Below are 26,215 nucleotides of genomic sequence, written 5' to 3'. Positions count from 1 at the left end.
GACCTCAGGATTGTTAGTCGAAAGTCTTACCCCTCGACCACAGAGAACTACGTCATTTTAATGTGTAGGTACTAAGAATAATAATAATTATTATGAAAAATAATTATCATATATATAACGTAAAATTATACAGTAAAACATATGCGGAAACATTGACTAGCCAACTAGGAATGGATCCTGTTTTAGGCCAGTCAAATTGACAAATTAATTAATTAATTTATCAATTACTATCCGGTTAAATGGACTATAAATATTATTCATTCGTAATAAACAATTATTGAAGAATATGTAACAAATATATTAATCATATATTTGTCCTACATAATATATTATGAATATATTATAATATTATGATGGTTTGACGGGTATTTTAAAGCTTTAAAGCTTCGTAACTCATAGTAGAAATAGTATTGTGAGCTGGCAATAATAACTTTGTCATAAAAATTCAAAAAGATAAAATGTATAAATTGTATGATGCCAAAGCTCACCGTTTTTGGAAATTTGCTTTAGTACACAGTTTCTGCTATTATAGTGAAAATAACGATCGGTTTTAAAAAAATCTTGGCATGTTAGAATTGAATTTTGGTACTCCTATTTGCTAGTAAAGCTGATGGAAACCAAATTTATTGATGCTTCGAGGCAGTCACACGTTTCATTTTCTGGAGATGAATTGGGTGGGACCTCTTTATGGAACACTTAACCGTAGCCGGTTATCGGATACGGAAACTTGTGTAATTGTATTAGGTCATTGACTAACTAATATCGATACATTGGGTGGGTTAATATGCATTACGAAGCTATACAAACCTTTTTGTGTAGTTAAGGCGTTGCTACCGTAGATTTAGTGACGACAAACATGTTTTGGTTTCATCCATTTGGGTTTTTATTTTATCGCTTTTGAATAATTCGAATACTGTACTGAAATGCAGTATTTATAGTTAACAGGGGCGTAGCGATTAATGACCAGCCCCTCGGCAAACTGGTTGATCGCCCCATTCTTTAACGAAAAATTTTGTGTGTCAGTGGAGAGAAATATTTCTTTTATACATTACTAACTAACTAACCATTACGTCGTTTCTCCGCAGGGGTAGGCAGAGAGGACAAACCGCCAAACAACTCGGTCTTGTCACACACTTCTTGCCTCATTCACATTCCTAAATCGTCTAATACATACTCTTATATTATTCTGACTCTTGACATGTCCCTACTCAAGTATTTGATTCACTTGATCGTGCCATGTTCCTCAGGCGTCCCCGACTTATGCTAACATTTGCATTTGCGTCATATATTCTCCTTTCTTCGCTCATTTGCTCTACATGCCCAAACCATCTAAGTGTCCCTTTTTTAATATTTTCATTACGCTTACATCAGACTTGCACTGATCATACATGGTTTTACCAAACATACGTTTTAAGGATCTCGTTACTATAGAATTCAGTTTATTTTCATCCTTTATCTGCCAGTTCCATGCCTCACTTTGATACATCAGGGTAGGTACCAACACTCCATTGTGGACTGCTAACTTCGCTTCTTTTGACAATTTTTTGTTAGCGACAACTGCGTTCAGTCCTCCAATAATGGAGTTACCTGAATTTATTCTATTTATTAACAATAATGCATTTTCAAGGTAGAAAAATGTACCTCTGCAGAGGAACGGCGGCACTGCCATTCAGAACTTAATTTTGGATTTGAAACCAAATTTTCCAATCAAACTTTATATATATTTTTTCAATTAAAAGGCGACGTAAATAATGTATACTTATGTACCTTATTTTTTGTTGTTCTGTTATATTATAAATAAACGCGATTAATAAAATCGATTTTCATGATTTTGGAGACCACTTATCTTTGAGTTAATAACAATATATATATTTTTTTTCAGATTTTATGTCCGGGTTAAATCTTCCCCATAGGAAAAACTAAACCCTTCCACACACTTTTCCACAAATAATCATCTAGTCAATCAGGCATTATATAAGCAATATAAATACAAAACAATACAAGAACAACACGTCAAATCACCAGAGATAAAATGGGAAAATAATTCGGTAGAACTCCTAACAGGGCCTATAAATCCTACTGATCCCTCAACATAAATATTTAAAAAATCTTTCGCTATCCTACATGTATTTAAAATGACTGATTTTTGCATTTTTACATATAAATTTTTTGATAGATCTAATACGCCTAATTTTTTAATGAGAGAGCTAGGTATAATGCCAGTAGCCGAAATAACGAATGGTAGTATTTTTGCAGTCTGAGAATGCCAATTTTTTTTTATCTCATTTAAATAATATTGACCTTCTTTTCTATAATATGATTTCTGCATAAATAAAAATGTAAATATTTGTTCATTAAAAATCTTAAATCTCCGGGAGTGATTCACCGATTGCTTTGAAATTTTGGCACAACCTTGCATTGCATTGCAACCTTGGCATTCGAATACGCGTATGTTTTTATATAATAGTGGGCCCAGGTAGACGTTGTCCTGCCACAGACCGCCTTCTCTGTATTGACATCTGTCTTACTCATATATAGAAAATACCACACTCAAACATAGTTGCATTTTCAGGGAAAAGTTTAAATCAGCACTGAGAATGAAACGATATTTGAGTGTGGTATTTTCTCTATGTGTAATACAGATATCAACCACCTAGAACTTTCTATTAAAAGCTTACACAGCTCAAAAATTAATTACGACCCATTTTTCCTATATGAGTGTATGGAAATTAAAATGTGTGGTTGTATGTATTTTTGGTTGAGAAATCTGAAAAAAAAGATCTCTAGAACAGCGCCACTTAACGGATGACCCTAAAACTATGTTATATTGCAAGCTGGACCATACAAATTCACAAAATTTCATTTAAATCGGTGAGGCGGTTTCGGAAAATTAGCGTGTATGAACACAGTGACACGTGATTTTTATACATTCAGAATATTATACCGGTTTAACTTGTTATAGGTAAAAACATGCTTTTTAAAAAAAAAACAGCGCCATCTGTTGAACAAACATATTATTTGAAAAACAGCTCCATTTGTTGCACTTAAATGCAATACACGCTATTATTTCTTTATCTACACAGACAGACTGAGCCACATTTTTTGGAGGAGGCCCACCACTTCCCCGCCCTGTTTTAGGTACTGATGGTACCCCTTCAGAGCTCTCGCAAGGACGCTAATTTTTTAAAAAAAACGAATCTACATTTAAAATTTCAAAACAAGACCTCCAAAATGTCCATGCATACGATGTTATTCGCAGTATGCAAGTGCTGTGTTTTAATAATTTTAGTAAGTTCTATTCTACTTGGTTAATATAATAAAAACACATTTACAAAATGTCAACAATAGGTAGAGAAGAATTAAAATAATACACAGCCACCTACAAAGAGAACAAAAAAGAAAAATGGTAAAGTATGCGCCTCTTTCTGTGGTGAAGGGGGTGTCGATACCCACTAACAGGCAGACCTAGGGAGAGAAAGACTGAGCCACAGCAACGTACAGCTTGTATAAAATAAATTTGGTGAAATATAAAATAAATCAAATAAAAAGTAAGTTTTGTATGAAAAAGCCACGTAGCCGTTTCTCTTAACCTAGTATATTATTTTGACAAGGTATTTAGAGTTGGGGTTAGGTACTCTCAGCGTCATATATTATCAAGAGATGAACTGGAAATGAAATGGTTTAGATAAGTTTGGTGAAAAGATCTAAATTTATTTATTTATTTATTTATTTTTTCATGTTCTCCGTAAAACGGTTATTCACCAATACATTATGGAGAAGATTACAAATTAGACAAAAAGTATAGCAAAACACATAAAAAGGTCAGTTTCACTACTTTGTGACATACGTCAAAAGATAATTGTTAAACTGTGTAATGATCTGCCCTTTCTACTTCAAACTTTTCCTTCTCTTCTTTCTACGATAAATTTTCCTTAAGTCCCGTAGGTAACTTTTCCATAAGGCTTTGGTTATATATATATCCGGGGAGGGAAGGTCCTCCCTGCCGTCTTTTCTTTATTACACACCCCTTCAAGTGTGTACATCCTAGTTTGTCTACGTGACGTACGACCTTGAACGTACTCATTTCACGTGACGGTTCAGTATAAAAAGGCTTCACCGAACGTTGTGTTGGTTTTTTGTTTCTCGGTTTAGAAACCTAGTTATCTATGTATGTGTGGTATCCCTTGGTTCTTTTGAGATAGAGTGAGTTGAATCCATTACCGCTGTGTTTTAAAACCATTTTATAAACCTTATCTTCTAAGTCGCCTGCTCCCCCCCCCCACTAGCTACTCGATTCTACCTATCGTAGGGTAATGTGAATATAATAAAGTGTTAGATTTTATATATGTGATATACATACGATAAATTTATGGTGTTAGTTGTCGGCGCCATCCATGTATATATTTTAGGAGGGGAAGGAGAGGAAAGGAAATGAATTTTTTTCAAGCTAAGATTGACTCCTCCTCTTACCAAACAAAACTGATGGATGATAATTTGAGCAAGGCGATCGATATCTGCGTGTCTGGATATCACAACCGGCCGGGTCTCCCCTTGTTCCAAATCGGCAACCGTCACGCCAGAATAAAGAAAACCAGGTCTCATCACCAATTTCAGAATTGCCCCAATCTCATACACCTCCAGGAAAATCTACTTTACTGAGTGTAGAAGGGGAAAACCATGACATCCCTTGTCACGAATCTAGTCGCGAAAATGTGACACGCAAGGTCCTAAGTTACGTGCCACCTCTAGAAAACGTTGTAACTCCCACGCCGTCGGGGATTTACATCCCTTTCTAGGTCAATACATAGATAACACACGACGATCTTGTCGACATTTAGCCTGCTTTTTAACGATAGGTTGTGTGCCTACCCATTCAGCCAATTATCATGTGAGATATATGTAAGGTCTACTCGAAATGCCAAATTTAGGATGAGGACTGTCTGTATTTTAATATTCGGTTCTAGTAATTATTTTATGAGGTTACTAGCATCCTCGTGTATTAGGTATGGGTAACTTCTACTGAATACCTATCCTCTCAGGTAGGTATAAACGGATAATTGGTTTGATTTTTGCATTTAATTTAAAGAGGCTGCCTACCTCTCGAAAGGTACCTGTTGAGAAAAGTTGTTCGGTTGGTAGTTTTATTTCGGAGATTACCATCTCCCTCTTTCGACTTTAGATTTGTTTTTGTGCATCCCAATTCGTAACTTAGAAAGTCAAACAATAGATGAAAAGTATTAAATTAGAAAGTCAAATAACGGAAGAAAAGTTTTCATTTTGTTCCGTCTGGTTGCATCCGATCGCTTTCAATTCGGGAGGGCATACGCCAGCAAAACTTCCCCTTTGACCGACTGTACACCGCGCCTCTCGGCCTATATATGAAAAGGTCATTGGCTCGTCTCTCGCTCACGGCTGATTGACATTTCGCCTAGCACATCCCTTTTAATGATAACATTATTTGGGCGGCAGGTGTCGTAAACTTAGTTCCTGTACCTCGGTTGTATCCGTCTTTTAAAAGGGTCCTCTGAAATTTAATAAATAATATTAAAAAAACTCACCCAGTTAGTCATCTCTCATTCTCAGCGTGAAGCTTACCTGGTTACACTATATAGCTAAATCACTTTAATTTTCGACCTCCTCCCTACGCCTATAAAAGGGTAATTAAATAATTCTGTAAATACAATTGTACCTCCCTAATCTCTGTTGGGATTCGAACCCGAGTTTATAATTTGTTTGATCCTCTGGTTTTCGGTCTCCGTGGATAGATCTCGCCAAATCAATTTCTCCCTAGACCGATTAAAACTTGCTGCCTTCATATACGTTCACTCTGTTTTAACGAAATCATTATTATTATTATTTTCTCACTGAGTCGAACCACTTTCACTTCACACAAACACTGGTTCAATAATCTTTCACTTTAATTCAAAAACCAACAAAGCTTTCTTACACCATCTGAATTCACTAATTAACTCTAATTTCACACAACACTTTTGATTTGTATTTATTTCTCGGAGCTGTGAACGTATCTAAGTTCAAGACTCGACTGTTTCATCGATCTCTGCTCCTTTCCCGTGGGAACATGGCACTTCTAGCCCGTCTGTCAACAAATCCCATCTGTTAGCCCAAACAAAAAATTTTTAGAGCACGTTCGTTTATTATTTATCGTTTATTTATGTGGATGTTCAAAACATCACAACTGCCTGTAGGTTACGTTAAAAATGTCGATGGTCAATGCAGACTCGTTGAGCAGTTCAGTCGCTCTGTTGACTGGGGCGTTCTGATAGGCAGAAGTCCTCGCTTTTGGAGCATAAAAAAGGGTATGGGACCTTCCACGAGTATACTTGTCTGGGACATATAAGTTAATCTCTTTCAAAATAGGTGGATTATGTATAGTTCCAGAGATTATCTTAAAAAAATGTTTTCCTAAAAATATTTTTCGGCGGGCTTCTAATGTATTAAGATCGAGCATTCCTGCTAAGAATAAGGATGGATACAGGAAAGGGTAGTACATATATTCCCTCATATATAGGTAACGCATGAATCTCTTTTGTACTTTTTCTATTTCGAGAATATGGTTTTGCTCAGAAGGGGCCCAAATAATGGAGCTATATTCCAAGATACTGCGAACAAGTGCTTCATACGTTCTTCGGATTGCGATTCCGTTGGTAAATGATCTTGAATTACGAAGAACAAATCCAAGCATTTTGTTGGCACGGGAGACAATATCAGATATATGGGATTTGAAAGAGAGATTTGCTTCAAAAATTACGCCAAGGTCTCGAATCTCATTTTTACGTGTTAATTCATGTTTATTAATGTGGTAGGGGAACAGGAATGTATCTTTGGACCTTGTAAATGTAACGACACTGCATTTCTGAATACTGAAGGGTAAGTTGTTCAGTTCCGACCATTTGACAAGAGAATCAAGATCGTTCTGCAGAAGAATGGAATCGATGTAACTTTTGATTGCTTTGAAAAGTTTTATATCGTCAGCAAAAAGGAGATATTTTGAGTGGTTTATAGTGTTGCCAATGTCATTGATGAATAAGAGAAAAAGAAGGGGTCCTAGATTCGATCCCTGGGGAATCCCGGAGTTAGTTTTGTATTCGTGAGAGATATGGTGTCCGTAACTGACATACTGACGACGATTGCGTAAGTAGCTAGCCACAAAAGCGAGGAAATTCTGAGAGAATCCGATGTCACTTAATTTTTTTAATAAAATATCATGATCGACTTTATCAAATGCTTTCTCGAAGTCTGTATAAATCACATCAACAGGTACAAAATTTTCAAATGAATTATTAATATAGGTAATGAGATTCATAAGATTCGTTGAAGGTGACAGTGTGGGACGAAATCCGTGCTGATTTTCGGTGAGTGCGTGTTTTGTTTGGTTATATATCTGTGAATAAATTATGGTTTCTAAAAGTTTTGCGGGTGCTGACAACACAGCTACAGGTCTGTAATTATCTATTTCTGACTTTTTTCCTTTTTTATGTATAGGCGTTACTTTCGTTAGTTTCCACATTTCCGGAAAAATATTTTTACGAAGTGATAGGTTAAAAATATGTTTTAGAGGTTGAACAAAATAACTTGCATATCTTTTGAGGATTATAGGTGGAATACAATCTGGGCCGACGGAGTATTTAGGTTTTAGCTTATGGAAAGCTGTAATAATATCGTCATCGTTAATTTCATGAATTTGTACAGGTAAAGAGTTAAATGACGATGAAGCTATAGAGGATATGTCAAGTTTGGGGATATTGTCGCTAAATACTGATTGAAAATAGTGTGCGAAACCTGCGGCGATCTCAGACGATCCATCATATTTATTGTTTTTGTAGTCCATGTGGTTAAGTTTGTCACAGCCGCGGCGTTTATCGTTAGTGTAAGACCAAAATCGAGTTGGGTCTGTTATTATACTGTTCTCGGCCTCACGTGTAAAGTCAGTGTAGGCCTGACCAATTAACCGTTTGATTGATTTTCGCAAAGTTTTAAAGTTAGCTAAGGCATGTTCGGATTTTGTTTTTTTCCAAAGATAGTGCATTTTAGTTTTTTCTCGTATGAGGTGAATGATTTCCCCATTAAACCATTTCGGTTATTGTCTAACATCTTTGAGCATACGTGTAGATCTTTTCTTAAAACAAATGTTGAAAATATTATTGAGCTGTTCATAAAACATTTCGACAGCTAGATTTACGTCAAGGCAATCGTAATGATTCCAGTGATGTTGTTCTAAGGCATTCTTAAGTGTGTTATCTGAGCTTTCGTGGAAAATCCAACCCATGTTTATGTCTGGAGGTAATGTGTCTGTTTGTATATGTGATTGAGTTGTGTAATCGAATGTGAATGAAAGTGAAGGGTGATGAATATCCTCTCTGACTAATGGGGAGTCATGGCGGCAGATAACAGCATTTTTAGAATTTACATTACTTAATACTAGGTCTAACATGTGTGCATTTATGTTATAAACAGTGTTGAATTGTGTTAAATTATAAAAATAACAAAAGTAATCGAAAACGTCAATTGGGGTTTTCCCTGAGGGAAAGTTAAAATCACCGAAAATAATAATATTTTTTGATTGTAACTTTACACTTTCACTTATAGTTTCGTCGTAAAATAATTGATACTGTTCAGATGTTGTATTTGGAGGAAAATATACAACACATATATAAATGATGACATTTCTATGCGATACTTTCACCCACAAGTCTTCACCTTGGGTTTCTATGCAGTCCATTCTTTCCGCGTGTGAGTGGCTGTCAGCTCGGAGGGCTAGGAGAGTCCCTCCTCCGCGACTGCCTCTATCCTTCCTGTAGACGTGGTATAGGTTTTCGAATAGCTCCGACGAAAAGGTGCTTGAAGTTAGCCAAGTTTCGGTAAGAGCAATCAGAAGTGGTTTCTGGCACATTACGTTTGTCATGAAGTCGATAATTTTATTATTCACACTTCGAACGTTCTGGTACACTCCACTAATGTCTATCTTTTTCGGACGTCGTATCGACCGTCCTAGTTTGGGGTCGTGGTCTCCGAAATGACCATTCGTTGAAGGCCACGTTTTCAGGCCAGATCGTGGGGTCCAGGAAAAAGTGGAAGTAATTTTCCGGTATGCCTATTTTGAAGGCAGCATAACGTTCATGCCTCGTAACCAGTTTTTCGACAGTGTAAATTAAATCCGGCTTCTTCTTTTTTAAGAATGAAGATATATTTTCTTCTGTGGTATTCGGGTGAAACATGAATACATGTAGATGTACGTTTTTGGGAATAGTGACCAAGCTGTCGTCGATAGACCCTGTCCCTTTACAGATTGGCCGAGATCGTCGTCTACCGTTGACGAGGGCATCGCTAACGATGTTATTGGCTGGGTTGGCAGCTTGGGCACAACAGGCTGTATTGTACTCTGTGGTTGTGGAGGAGAAGACGCCGCTTCAGCAGATGTGGAAGCGGAATGTAGATCTTCCTCCGGTTTTCCTTTTTTAGCAGTGGATCTTGTGGTCATTTTGCGGGTAGTGAGCGGCTGGACGCCGCTAACGGGAAGGTGAGTCTGGCCGGCTAGAGCGGCTAAGGTAATAGCAGGAGCGGGGGCGGGGCCAGGGGGCCCGGGCGGTGGAGGTGTCCCAGACAGCTGCTTAGTGATATCGCCGTACGCTGAGCGCACACACACATTTAAGTCTGGCGCCGGCGCTAGTACCTGGGAAGTACCTGCAGTTACGTTGTACGAGTACTTGCATGAAGGGCACACAATTTTAGCACTACCGTCACTTAAAATTGAACGAATCGTGGTCAGTTCGCTACCGAAACCCTCGATTTTGCCACTCAAAACATCGACCGTTTTAATCAGGGACTGAATGATATCACCATAAATAGCCTATCAACCATTCTCTTCCTCTTCTTTTAATCTCCTCCAGTCCCTTGCAAAATTTCACTAAAAAGGCGATGTCATAGTTTCTCTCTCTCCGTGAAGTTGGAGCCCTAGTGAGGTATCTCATAAAAAAATACTAATTTTAAAATCATACTTCAAAAACCTCTGATGCGTTTTTTCGAAATATTACACAATTGAATGTCTGCTGACCCAAACAATCTCTACCCACTAGCATCTGCCCAGATAAGTCGCTACGCCACTGATTAATACTTGTAGCAAATTTATTTTATGGTCCCATTCAGTTGTCTATTATAATATTATCTTCGTCTTCGTTCACATTTTGTGCTTGTAAGTGTTAATTTTGAAAATGTGAGAAGAGGTTTTTTTCTTTCACTTCAGTGCCTCTAATATGCAAATCCATCACTTTAAAATTGATTAAGTGTATTATTATGCTAATGCCTGTATTTAGCGTCCGACAGATAAGAATTTAACAAACCGTTTTTTATTCTCTATGTATGAATTTTATCTGCGTAAAAACAAAATCTAATTATCTTCTTATCGACATATTAGATTTTTGAAACAGCTTTCACCACCGTCTCTAAAATGTGTTTTTGTCACTTTAATTTAAAATGATAAAAAAAAAAATTAATGGCTTAGCATAGATATAAATTTTTTTGCTAACGCAAGTATTTTTTTTAACAAATCAAGTATGCTAGAACTTTTTAAAAATAAATTAATAAGGTTTTTATTTTCATGATCCAATCCAATCCAATTCCAGATTTTTCAATGAAAAACAGATTAAATTGCAACTGACTGTAGTAATTTATGAGAAACTTGAAAACTTTTAATTTCATTTATGACGATCAGAATGAGGTTGATTGTACGCCATTGGTAGCTACCCACATTTAATTTTACCTAACCTAATTTAAATAACGAAGACCATACAGAAATTAATTAACTCTTGAGACTGAATAAATGGTTTACTGTACTTATTTTTGTTGTTTTTTGTTTAAACTGAAGAGAGTTGTTTCGGAGAATTTGAACAATTCATCAAATTTCAACGTTCATTTTCGGGTTCTGTGAAAGTCCTATTCAAGTTTTGTTATTATATCATTGTAGGCTAGTTGCTTGAAAAAACTGAAATAAAAACAGAACTTGAAAAAATCTTTCACAGAACTTGAAAATGAACGTTGAAATTTGATGAATTGTTCAAATTCTCCGAAACAACCCGTCCTTAGAATTCGATGTATTGAAATGATGGTGAAAATTACCCCCAAAATCTTAGAAAGATCTATCCATAAATCCTAAATAATATCTATCCATCGATAAACACATGTGCAAAATTTGTTGAAATCAGTCGATTTGGACATTTTTTTGTCAAATCAGACAATTCCAATGTGCAAAATATCTTCAAATTAGTTCAGTTCGACAATTCTTTGTCCAATCAGACAATTCCAATGTGCAAAATATCTTCAAATTAGTTCAGTTCGACAATTCTTTGTCCAATCAGACAATTCCAATGTGCAAAATATCTTCAAATTAGTTCAGTTCGACAATTCTTTGTCCAATCAGACAATTCCAATGTGCAAAATATCTTCAAATTAGTTCAGGTCGACAATTTTTTGTCAAATTAATTAATTTATTTATTTATTGTAATTTTTTATTTATTTATTTGTATAGCGCCGCTTTTCAGAGATATCACTTCAGGGGCTCTTAGACAATTTCAATGTGTAAAATATCTTCAAATTACTTAGCTCGGCAATTCTTTGTCCAATCAGACAATTTTAATGTTATTCAATATTAAATTCTATTGTGATCGCAATAGGCGAATCAAGAGTGGACTCTAAAATATTAATTGTGAACTTGAACTTGAAGTTGACACAACTATGGTTGGAGATGGTCAACATGGAGTAAAGAAGGAATCCGACTCACAGGAGATATGATTTATTTTACGCACAAGCTTCCATAACATCCAGGTTGGATACAAAACACACTGAGGGAACCGAATATGTTCACTGCAAAGGCCTTCTACCCTGAGTTGATATTAATAACAGCACTGATCACAAATAGATGTTCATCAAACAGGCTCCATCAATAAACTACGTTGACGGTCACTTTTATTGTTGTAAAATGTCACATAAATACGTGGATATAGTCAGATAATAATAAATACTTGTAGGTAAAAATGAGATGGCAAAATGCAAGGACAATGTTAAAGGAAGATTAATAGTTGCGTAAACAGTTATTGTTATTCAAATCATCATCAAATTTGACCATCGTGTCTAAAGTTCTTTGTTCACATGACAATAGCATGGTGCAAAATAACATAATTAATAATTAACTTAATTAATAGACATTTATAGATTTTTCGGAAATCTTTGCATATGAATGGATATTTTTGGGAATTAATAGATATTTGTGGATATTCACGGAAATTATTATTTTAAAAATCCCATTACGTGAAACGTAGTTTGAATACCTTCGTGAGATTTTAATTTCTAATAAAAGGAATGCGTAATCGGAATGTTAAAAAATCACAGTGGAAATTGTTTCAAATATTTGAATTTTTCAATGTTATTTCTTTTTACATATTTGTAATAAGCAATTACTTTGTGGCTCGCCATAATTTACAGTAAAAATATATAAATTTATTTTAGACCAATTAATTTTAATTATACTTATATACAGGTTTCAGAAGCACCCTTCCTTCATCAGGGGAATAATCAAACTAACCTATGATACAAAATATTGACAGATATATACAAAAAAATATAATTTAGGTGTTTGAGTGGGAGGTTAACAAATGGGGAGGGGTAATTGCGAGAATTCCGAGATAAACAGAGCAGCTTACTGCAAATATATCTAGAATGGGACTAAACGATAAATTAATTTGTTTATTCAATATACCAGCGTTATTATTTAGGGATTTTTTGATTTCAAGTGCTTCTAAGTTATCTAATTTTTTATTTTATTATTACGGTGAAGAATTATAACCCCTGTGTCCTTATTAAACTTTTAATAAGGACACAGTGGTTAGAATTCTTCACCGTAAAAATTAAAAGTGTACTTAGAGTGCAATTAAAATTAGAGTGGTCTAAAAAAAATCTCTATATTTTTTATTGTAATATATTTTTTTATTTACACAAGAGTACCTACAGTCTAATATTATTCAGAAAAAGTACACACATAATAAAATTCTGGAAATATTAAAGAAATATCTTCAAATTTAAGGAAAGGAATGTTAGCCACAAGTGCCATAAGTTAGAATATTGTTTCAAACAGATAGATTATTACATAATTCGACGGTTAGTACATAAATAAATAAATAAATAAAGACTTTGCCCCGATTTCAAAATCTGAAAAATGCGTGCGCAAGATATCGACTATATTTATTCGACAGACTGACGTTTATTCGGCCTGAGGATTACATGATAATTTATATTATTAATTCAATAAAAATAAATGTACGTTCTTGTTAAGCCGGGAGGGGAATGACGAAAGAGTCGTAGAAGATGTGTTATTATGGTCAGTAGGATCCAAAGGATGCAGAAAGGTACCTACCTACGTCATATTATGTGAGAAGTATATACAAATCCATACAATCGCATTTATCTGAGTCGAGGGATCTAAACAAAAATGGAATTAAACAAAACATACAGAAATGGAGTAATGGGTATTGGCGGCCTCCATGGTTGAGAGGTAAGGCTCTCGACTAGCAATCCGGAAATCACAATTAAAATTAATTTGTGTTATTTCACAATTAATTAATTTAAATGTAGAATATTTAAGGCATTTTTGGGGGCGGAAGTATCAGTATCGCCCTTTTTAGTATACCCCTGGTGAAAGGCCAACATTCAGAAATGAAACGCTGCTTGAAAGAGCTTTAACCGTATTTGGTGACCAGATCGTACTCAAGTATTTCCCTACCCTCCTTTTCCCTATCTTATTTTCCTTCCTGCTACCTTCAACGGTTGGGAATAGTTGGAGCTCTTGTGCGGTACTCGCAGAAAAATCAGTTCATTTTTAAAGACATCGTTTTTCATTGAGACTTTTTATTGCAGTATACGAGTACAATTACATATAGTGTTTTTAGTTAGTTATCTTTTTATTATATTTTGAGTTAGTTCATATAATATTTTACGTACATAAACTATGTAATATGTACATGGTTACATTTATTTTCTTATAAAATTATGTTTTTGCAGTACCTACACATAAGAATTTTTAAAAATACATTATTTCCAAAGACTTTCAGGCATTTCATCATACATTTTTAATCCTTTATACACTATACAATCCATGTTTTAAATGCGGCAATCTAAATACTACCCTACTAGGCATAGAAAAGCACAAATGTTTATTATTAAAATATCGCAAAATGTATACGGAGATAGAACAAAAAGACATAAAATTCCGGAATTATTTAACGAATTACCTGAAGATATTAAAAATGAGACATGTTATTGAAAATGAAAAATGAAAATTAGATCGTTCTACCTCCGTGAAACATAAAAACAATTAATATTGAGGATCAAGATATCAAGTTGAAATTAAATATATTATTATAAGCTAATAAATAGAAAAAAGTGAGAGATTTCTTACAATTAAACTGATTGATCTGTTTTGTAGGATCTAAGTAAGAGAAAATAATGTACAAATAAAAAAAAAAAACTGAATAAACACATTAAAAAAAATCTATTAACATTTCTAGTTTCATAATTATGAATATTGTTTTACTACTTCATCCTTAAAGTATTTAGGCATTTAGTTATGCATAATATTATGTATAAAAATAAACACAATTTATAGCAGTCTCTTTTTTTACTGGAATCCAATTCATCTCCTCTCTCATTTAATGAACGTTTGCATATTTGACTTTCCTTAGTATAAATCTCATTGTTCTATTTTGAATAACTTTCAGCTTGTTAATCTTTCTTCCGTTGCTCAAATAACTGACTATTTACCAATATTTAAAACCTTACATAACGTCAACGAAAAATAACAATAATAGTATTATTAATTATATTTTTTATTCCTGGTGACGTTAGTGCAACCCATAATAATGCATAACGATAAAATAGTAAATAAATTAAAAAGCACAATGAATTTAAAAATATTTATTTATTGTATATTTAATTTTACATTGATCACTTTTAGTACACAGATTCTGCCTTCTTTAGCGAACTCTGCCCATATCTACACACATTTTCAAGCTTTTCTACATTTCTATAATCGGGGGGTATTAACAAATTTAAGATACGACCGTCTCATTTGAATATCGTAAGGTCGCCCTGGGAACAAATCACTTTGCGGCTCTTGGCTTGCTCTGGGCGCTGAGACGCGCACCAGTACCTGTACCACAACCATACAGCCACGGAACACTGCCAGTGTTGGGATGACCACTTTAATGGCTCTTCACGCGTCTTGATGTCTTCATTTGTAACCCGAACCGAACTGCCATGGGAGAGATACAGCGGTGTGTTCACTCTATTTTAAATATTGATGAAATTTCTGTCTTTTTAAATGTTTTCAATATTCTCAGTAGTCAGAGATACATATACCTACATACACCACTATTCATAAGTTGCTGGAACTGACCTCAGCTGTGCTTGCTAACCAGGTCTAAACATCTAAATTTCCTCTTACCCAATCTCTTTTCCTTTCTCCCAATTATGGAAGCCTCTGACTGACAGCAGTTGGGGTTAGTTTGAGTTATTCTTATAAAAAAATGTTATTTTTTCAATGTGATCACACCACTTCAGCAAAATAAAAAGGTTACAATACATAACTAATAACAGAAGATCCATTACGAATAGACTGCTTCAAAACCCAATTATATTGACAAATAAAATCAATGTCTTTGTCCATGTAATGTTTTTTTGCAACGATAATCGAAACCGTAATCTTTATACAATAAAAAATTTACCAAAGATCTTATCTTAATCTTTTTCTTTAATCTTAAGTGCATTATCGCCATCGGCCAAATATTATTGCATTCTCTTGTAGTCCTTCCCCAAAATACCTATCAGAAAAAAACACACTACAATGTGAAATAAGATAGATTTTTCGGCTACGTATTTTATAAACATAATTAAGAAATATATATCTCTAACTAGAAGTCCCCGTTGTTGCCGTGGCTTAACGCAAAGATGTAGATAATAATTTTCCTCTTATTTTGAACCTTTTCTAAAAAATTTCAAAATTCTGCTTTAAGGCGTGAGAAAAGAGGATGGAGTAGTTTTTCAAAATCTTATGTAAACAATTGCTTTCTTCTTGCTTTCAAGGTCAAGTGTGCAAAAATTTCATAATATTTGGAATAAATCTGTAAATTTTTATAAAAAAATCACAAACACGCCACCCGTCACAGAAACTCTTCATTATGTAAATAGATTATTGTATTGCAAAAACATAAGCACAATCATCTGATAATTTCTAACACTATTCCAACGAGCATTCTACTTCTACAGGTATTCAAAAACCAAAATTAATAATTCTTGACAAGTGAATTTATATCTTGTTAGAATCATTTGTACCAAATTGATTAACAGACCCGTTGGAAAAATAATAACGTATCATTTCGTATGTTAATATGTTTTTGCCGCAGTCCCAACTGTCCAAAAAGCGACTAGAATGGATTTGATTTGATTCAGACATTAAAGTTATGGCTCTTAATAGGAATATATTTTACCATAAACTATTGAATAAACGTGGGGCAATTTAGCTTTATGGCCACAGAAATTATATTTAATTTATTTTAAGCCTCTTCAACAACTCACGCGGATAAACACAAACTTGTAATAAGAGATTTATAAAATATTGGTTTAGAACATTCCCACATAATGGAAAAATAAGAACTCATCCGGAATACTTTTATGTGAATGTATTCGAGTATTACGTGGATAAACAAATATCAAGATTGAGTCATCGAATTGATTGAGTGTTTTATAAGTAGTTGGATCGTATTGTAAATGCGTTCATTGGCATAATCTCGAACTTCGGGACGCATTACAATAAATATGTTTTTGACGACATGAATTTGAAGCGAAGACAAACCAACATGTTTATATACTCGTAAATAAGTACAAGCTTCATGATTTACATGTTTTTATTATTCTTTTAAGTAAGTAACTTAATATCACGTCATTTCCAGAGTGTCCTGATAGCTGATAGCAGAGGAATGACAAATCATAGACAAAAAATAACACAAGAAATGCGACGGCGCGTTTTTCGATACAAAACCATCACAATCTTTGCTTAAATTCAAAACTGAGTTTCATCACAATTACGAAATTGAAATGGGGTGGTGATATACGACGTCAGGCAGGTGTAAGAGAGACAAAGCGCTAAATGGGCTAGCAAAAAATGTACTAAATCATTGGCGACATTGGTTTCCATTCGTATATGGAATATCTAATGTGCATTATCTATTAGCTTAAATACCCGGCTTTGCCCGGACTTCATACAGAGTTTATCGAAAACAGAGAAGAGAGTAATTATTTTTACTTTCGCAGAACTTAATGAGTAAAACCTAAAATTTTAATATTTAATTATTAAATGAATTTAGTTCGAGATGAATCATGCTTTCTTACATAAAGATAGCAGCCAATAAAAATGTGTATACAGTATCAAATTTCTACTTTGGGGTGGGAAAAATTCACGTTTCAATGTGATGGGGGGTGGTTTTTAGCCCATGTCATCAATATTATTTTGAACATTCGTGGTAACACTTTTTTTGAGAAATAGGTGAGGCAGGTACACCCATCTTTGAATTATTAAATAATAACAACACCTAGCTAGGTAAGACACCTGTAATTTATCGTTCCTATTTAAGAAAAATAAATATTTTGAAAGAGTTCTGTTGAATAAATTAAATGTATCAACCTACCAAGGAATCGGTCGGCGGATATTTCTTTTGGGCATCTTTGGAAAAGGGAAAAAAGAGCTTTTGTATTTAATTCTTCATGCCTGCGTTTTTATTGTTGGAAGATCATACTCCGCGGGTCATTCACTAAAGGTAGTCTTGGTGATGGGGATGCTATTTGTTAGCAGCATTTCAATGGAATGAAGGTTAAAAAAGATAATTTATGTCTAAATAAATATGCTATTTTATGGTTTCTGCATAAAATGTCGGAAACCCGGGAATTCTCACAATATTTTAGAAGGGATTTGTTTATTTTTAGGCTACGATTATTAAAGCACTACTGACGTTTTAAGAGGGTTTTGGATATTATGTGCATTTAAAGAAACATACTCGTATAAATCATGGGCAATTTCATAGATAAGTTCCCGACTCGAGAATTTGTTTCACTTGCTCTTGCCAATAATTCCGTTAACGTCAGCGTTTTTTTCAATTATCCATTTGCCATTGGCAGACGATCGATTGTATTCGATTTATCCACTACGGTTTTCTTTCGGAAGACATTTTTAGAAAATGGGCCAACATTTAAAATTCTAAACATTCTGTCTTTTCAATCCTTACCATGTAGGTATTATAATTATTCGCTGAACAGGTAAACCAATAGAAGTACTTTGTGGGGGTGCCCGTCTAACCGTCTGCCCGGAGGAAGAACAATTTTGACTTATTTTGTGAAATTGTTCAAACGTTTTGAAATTTCGATTTCCTTTCTTGATCAGATCTAGGATTCAAAAGATCTTCTGCAAATAGATTTAGTTTAAATGTTTAGTACTTCTGCCAATCAAATATACAATTTTCAGAGCTCTTGCCAAATAATATTTCAGTTGGTCGACAACTCTTTTCAGTGCTTGCGCTAATCAAATATACCAGTTGATCGAGAGTTCTTTTAGTGCTTGTGCTATTCAAATATTCCAGTTGGTCGACAGTTTTTTTAGTGGTGGTGCCAATCAAATATCCCAGTTGGTTGACAGTTCTTTTTAGTGCTTGTTCCAATCAAATATACCAATTGGTCGACAGTTCTTTTTATTTTTTTTATGTGCCAATCAAATATACCAATTATTTGACAGTTATTTTTAGTGCTTGTGCCAATCAAATATACCAATTGGTTGACAGTCCTTTTTAGTGCTCGCGCCAATCAAATGTACCAATTGGTTGACAGTTCTTTTTAGTGCTTGTGCCCATCATATGGTCGAAACATACTTTAGAAAATTTTCAACATTATTACGAATGAAGATTAATTTCCTCGAAGATTTTACTTTGCCAAATTATTTACTAAATTATCAACAGAGAACCATATAATAACTAAGCCCACCAATTTAAAGTTTTAAAATCACAATCTTCTGCGTCGTGCATCAGTTCTGAAGTCTATTTCATTTCGTTGCTTCAATAAAATGTATAAAGTTATAATGTAGTAGAAGAATGACTTATGTCCTTAGTAATCTGAGAGTAGGCATCTATTGCAAAGGCCTCCGATATAACACGCCCCGGCACTAATATTTTGAATTTTTACTATGCCGACGCATCTCAAACGAATCTCATTTGATCCAATGGTAGTAAAGTAAAGAGATTGGCCGTTAAATAATAACAGACACACTTTAAGTCAAATATAAAATTTAAAATCTCATTATTGTACATTAGACAAATATTCCGTACAAATTTTTTTTTACAGCTAATCAACAAAATGATATAAATGATGTATAGGTGGTAAACGGAAGAATCGGAACAGTTTTGAAAAGTGATATAAAGTCAAGAAAAGGGATGAAAAAAAAAACTTGGTCAATTTTCAGCAACTTGTCAGTTTTCAAAACTTGGTAGATTCTTGGCCTAGGCTTATTTTTCTCTTTGATGATTATATCTATTTTTGAATTTATAATCTCTTTCAAGTATGTAACAATTTCTAGATATGTATTATGTTTTTGGAGAGTTTTTATACGATAAAAAAATATGAATACCAGTTTTCAAAAAGTGTTCTGATTTTTTAATGTCCCTTTTTATCATGGAATCGTAATTTTTTAAACACTACTCTCTAATTAAGAAAAAAACTGTTGGCCAGTCACCTTTGACTATTGTAAAATGAAGGACCAATCTAGCACATTCTTTATCATTGCTTTTTATGTCTTTGTTAGTGACTCAGTGGAGGAGCAAGAAAACTTTAATCCTAAGATTTAAAAAGTTATATAATGCCAGAGGAATGCGCTTCCAAGTGGAAAAAAAAGCTTTCGTAACAGGTGTTTGTTTGAACAGATTAGTTATATATAACCAACCATTTTGACTCATTGAAATTATAAATCAATTCTTTACAAGTGGTGAATCCAATCATCACGTTTCGTATAATTTTTAGCTGAATAAACCACTATACCTGGAAATTTGAATACAGTAGCCAAGACTTATTTATAAAGATTAAATTCTACTGGTCGTATAAATATACAAGGTTTTAGAGAAATAATTGAATTATAAGTATTTTAAGCATGGCGGGACATGTCTACTATTTTTATAAGTAGATAAATAATGTACCTGCCCTATTTGCTAAAACTAATCGATAAAATGTACTTACGTGTATATCGTCCACTAGTGATCATCCCTTCGTAAATATATATTTTTTCTGCTACCTACTGAACTGCTTCATCTGTCTCGTACTCGAATTGAGGTGTTTTTTCCAAATATTAACAGCGTTATATACACTAATCGAGTAAATGAATTGCAGCAGGGTGATACTGGTACTTGATTTGAACATTAATTTGCAGCATCTGTTGTAAACCCACTGATTGACCCTTGAATTCGAAGTAGGGTTGGGACGTCGCGAGTCATTCCTGTAAATTTTAATTTCAACTCTCGACACACATCTCCACGGTGAACCGAATTTGCGAACCGAAGCACGAGCTGAACCGCGAATTATGGGATTTGAACAAACAACCGCAAGCGGCGTTTCGTGGTTCGGTTCGCAAATGCATACGAAGCATTACCCGTCACGTTGATCGTGAGACGGGAAGTACGTCAGCTATATATTTTTTCTATTTAATTAAAGATTCAAGGATAATATACACGGGAATAAGAAAACATGACAGCATAGATAGATTATTTTAATTGTTATTTTTTAATAGAAATATGTTAGATTCTCATATTGTCGAGTTTTCTAAAAATGTATGTCTTTTAAATATATTCCTCCGAAAAACCAAAAATCATTTTTATTAGATTTATAAGTATTACGTTGCTAGGGTCGGGGAGCCCGGATTACAAGACAAATTCAATTTCAATAAATAACGCAGCTTCGACAGTCGATTTCTCCGTACCTCAGAGCGTCCATAAATAAAAATGTTTATTATACAATTGACTGAAATCACGACACTGATCGCCGATAGTTCCCCGATTTTTTCCACGTAAATAAATTATTTCCTATCCATTGTTTGAAATCCTAATAGAGATCTCTTGTAATGCGGCGTTGATGTTGCAAATTTTGACATTATGATAATAGTGTTGTAAATTATGATAGATATATTATCTCAATAATGGGAGTGATATATGGTGGCTGAAAGAGAACGGCGGTTCTTTGCTGTGTTTTCGTCATAATTATTGTAAATTTATTCATTCTCTTAGCGAGATAATAAGACAACAAAAAAAAGAAATTTTAATGGTTAGTAATGCTAATGCGATGACTTATCCGAAATCACCATGTGTTTAGCGTCATCAACCTGTTGCTATTACACTGAGAAAACTTACGGATATAAAATCTTTGATGGGCGGACATAAGAGTATAACTGCAAAAGTGTAACTTTTCAGGAGAGCAAAAAAACATTATTATGAACCCAATTATCTCAAGTATTTTAAGTTAGTTTAGTAGGCACAGTTGTTTATTTGTGTTTTGAGTACTGGTGTAACTATAATGTTAATACCATTGATGCCGGCATACACAAGACACATTTTCTCATATAAATCGTTAAATGGTCAAAAATGCAGTTATACTGTTATGTCCGCCCATCAAAGAAATATCCGTAACATAAATATTGTTAATTTATTTAAAAAAAACTGGTCAAATTATTCGTTATCCTGTTAAAAACGGGACTACAGGTCTTTGACGAATGAAATGATAGATTTCATAACGAACTATCAGATTATTCATGGTATCAGTTCATTATGTTTATTAGGCCACCTGCATGTTAAGAAATATTCTGAATGACTAATATTTTTACTAGGAAATGGACATGCAGTCACATTTTTAACAGTATTTTGATAAATCATCTTTTTTTTGGTAAGGCATAAATTTCATAAAAAATCTTCGTTTCAGTTAGTAGTACCTAAGAATCCCATTTGAGAGAATAGATTCTCCTGAACGGCTTTCTAGACAGAATGGCGCCGATATAGTTACCAGTTCTAAGAATGTCCTTTTTTGTACTGGATTAAATATTATCAAAGTTGTTGAAATTTTATAACACATGAAGAAAACTGACATTTTTTAATTAAATATTAGGTGTAATTATGAAATATTGGGTGTAATTATGAAACATTGGATGTAATTATGAAACAAAACAACAAACCTTTTTACACAGGATGCAAATTTACCCAATATTGTATATTCAGAATTGGTTATTTATGAAGGGAAAGAACTCTTTTAAAGAATGCCTGACATCATTAAAGTTCGTTTGCTTTATTTTTCTTTTTTCATTTAAATTCTGTTTAAAATTTCTTTTTAAAATAATTTATCTTTATTTTCATTATATCAACAAGTAAAGTCATATGTTTATTTGCCCATTTATATTTATTTTATCTCATTAAAATCAACAGTTTGCAATACGGTTGGTTTATTCTTGTAAAATCTACCTAACTAGAAAACCAGTTAAAGTATTTCCTATTTAACAAATACATTGCATTTAACAAAATAATATATCAACAAATGAACATATATTACATTCATATAATTATATACAAATTTCTACTACCACAATACGAACATGTGTCTAGTGTGGTAGTCGAAAAGCATGTAAAAACTGTATACAAATATATTTGAAAAATTAAATTTGAATTTGAGGTTTAATTATGAAACATTGGGTGTAATCATGTAACATTAGGTGTAATTATGAAACATTGGGTGTAATTATGTAAAATTAGGTGTAATTATGAAACATTGGGTGTAATTATGAAACATTGGAAACAATTATGAAACATTGGGTCTTATTATGAAATTGGGTGTAATTATGCACCAACTTTGAAAACTTTGTTAGTTGAAACGCTAGAAGATTTCAAGTAAATTTAATTGGAACTTTATGGATTTCCACGTTTTTAAACTAGGCTAGAAAAATTATACTTAAATTCTGATTTATCTTCATCCTTTTTACGGGTTAGTGAATTATAATTTTATTTTAATGTCCCTCTTTAAAGTTTTCATTTCATACAAACCTAAAAAAAACTGAAAATTCACCGGGTTGCTAATTTCCCCACCGTGTCACAAACTTTCCTGTGATAATCACCGCAATTTACAAATCAGATTTCAACACCATTAAAAGATGTACTTCATTTTCATCACCATTATTTCACCATCATACAAAATAACTCACCTTTTTACACAGGGTGCAAATTTACCAGGCCGGTCACGGTTCAACCCCAAAGCTCGGGATGTTCTCAAGCTCGCGGGTCGTAAAACACCGAACAATGAATATTAAATTATCATCACTCCGCGGCAGTGACATCTCATTCGGACACATCATCAGCTTTGAATGGGGAACTAAAGTGCTTTACGATCTCTCCCGCCGCCGAGAGATGGACTGCAGCAGGGTGGGATTTCGGTTATTGTCCTCGAAACTGTTTTGAGGCTCATTCTAGCTGATGAAACCCTCAAAATACTTCTTTTGCATTGAAGTAGTTAAATATATTATATGGCATCGTATGAAATAGAAGTCAAATTGTCTAGAGTTCACAGTTTTTTTTATTGTTTATGATTTTTTTGGTGTGTAGTTAATTTAGAGTTGTTTTCCGCATTTGATGAAACTTTGCACACTTGACATTCAAAACAATAGGAACGTTACTGTCTTAGTCTGATTTTTAAAAACTCTATGTAAAGCGCAAGCAACGCCGGGGAGTGCAGCTAGTAAATCTACATTAAAACAACCGAAGCCAGCCCTGTAAATTATTTAGTAGGCACGCTGAAGTATTGTTGATTGGGTCCTCAATCAAGATGATTTACTATTGATTTAGTCTGTCGAGAGTGAGCGGAAAAAACATAATTTAATCGTCTAAGAGTTAATTTATTGTCGCGATATCGCACACATATATCGCGCACACACATAAATAAATACTCATTTATAGCTGAAAATCGAACCAGACTTCACTTCTTTTGCCCAGCACCATTATTTATTAGCCACCAAGGTAAACATTTTTTTAATAAATTACCAGAAGAAATTAAAAGCATTAATGATAAAAAAACAAATATTGAACTGTATAAAAAATATTTTAGGGAAATCGTTAATAAAAAAACAGATTCCCCTAGTTTCACTTTAAAATCTCACAAATTATCCTACTATACTCTATTTATCCTCCATAATATATATTTTTTCTTCCTTCCAAATACAATGATTTGTATGGATTTTAATTTTGTAATTTTTTTTACTTTGTAACCTATTTATATTATTTTTTTTCCCAAATGTACACTCTTCTTCCATCCACAAGCAAATGCTTTTAATGGAAGTGTAGTATAAATTAAAACAGTATTAAATGTTAACATTATATATTTATTGTAGAAAACAAAAATATATGCATACATATAAAATTGGATGCTTACTGCAAACTTTCTGATTTAACAAGTTCTAATGCTAACTAACTAACAGTTGATGCAAAGCATATAATATATTTAATTTTCCTAAAATAATATAAATAAATAATATTGTGATGCCGTTCTTTAAAAAAATTGACTCAAAAATGTTGTTTTCCCCCTTTTAATTTAATTACCAATAATTTTTTTCCTTTGAATTTTATAATTTATTGTAACAAGTCCCCGACTTCGTCCTAATATTACGCAGAGGTTTTCAAAATGTAATGTCAACATTTACTTTCCTCGTATAAAATAAAAACATTGAATTGTACAACAATAAAATCCACGCCACCCGCCCGCCATTTACACTATTCTCTATATAAATACATAATATAATAATATTTTAAAGTATTATTCTGTCTCTCCCTTTTTCTTGTTCCAACTTTTTCCAAGTTGTTAAACAGGAATTCTACCTCAAGATTTTAAATGAAAGCCTTTGAAGTGACCTACTCAACTCCCTTAAAAAATCTAATTGTATATTTAAGCCTGTTGTAAATTGCCACACGTCTGGTAGGCACGTGGATAAAACGTGACAGTCAAAAAAAAATTTTCTTAGGTCTTTATATGTGGCAATGAGTATTTTCTTTTAAGTGATAATTGAGTCGAAGAGAAATCGAATCCTAGCCCAAATGCATACTGTTGCAAAACTGCAACATACCGTTCAAACCACCTTTAACTCTTTGGTGAATACTTAATGCATGCCGTTTTAGAATTATTAAGTTCACGGTAATATATTTTATCGAGTGGCATCACCTTTTTTTCTTTCGCGAATGTCAAATGTCACTTTTTCTTTAACAAAGTGAAGATTCTCGAAAATTGGTTGGAGGTTAGAATTACAGTTTGGTTTTGATTATTATTATTTTGATTTTCTTAGGTAAGTAGATGCAATAATACAATACTTATATGTAATAACTCGTATTTTTCCGGTACACTTATTAGTTTTGAGAATTTTTTTTAGGTTTTTTATTTTTTTTTTCATACGTAAATTGTTCATATTATTTTTTATTAAATACATGGTGTTGTAAATCTGCAACAATTTTTTTTTTATCAAATATCATTAAAAAATTACAAAAAAAATAAATTCTTTATATTTCCTTGCATATGCATGTAAATATCTACAAAATATATTTTTTCCAGAAAAATTAATAAATCATGCATTTAAGGGTTAAAAGTGAGATACGAAATTCGCCACAAACAAGTGACAGCTCACCAATAACTGTTTTCATTGTTGGATTATAAATTAATAATATACGAGTACATGGTTAATTTACAATTTAAATTGGTAGGTTATTTACAGGCACCACACAGATGAACCTGATAGATAGATTTTTAGATACTTTTAACTCGTGGAATATTTAAAAGAAAACAATGTATTGTGTACCCATTACACGAAACAATCTAGCTTTTTAGCAGATGCTATCAAATATTTCTTGCTTCTTGCATCTTACATGCTTTTCATCACCAAAACCTCTCCCAAAGGTCACCCCAAGTGGTTCACTACGTTTGATGACTTAGCTGTGGTTCAGGAGTGAGGCTTGTCCAATGTCCATGTCTTAGCGGCGGATGCGTCTGCCCATCTGTTACGTGGCGGGCCAGATCGGAGACAATGGTTGAGGGAAATATCTTGACTTTCAACCCA

This window comes from Hesperophylax consimilis, chromosome 12, assembly GCF_061612785.1.
Source record: "Hesperophylax consimilis isolate HC1 chromosome 12, BYU_Hcon_1.0, whole genome shotgun sequence".
In the NCBI taxonomy this organism is placed as follows: Eukaryota; Metazoa; Arthropoda; class Insecta; order Trichoptera; family Limnephilidae; genus Hesperophylax; species Hesperophylax consimilis.
Note: the sequence above shows the minus strand (reverse complement) of the source record.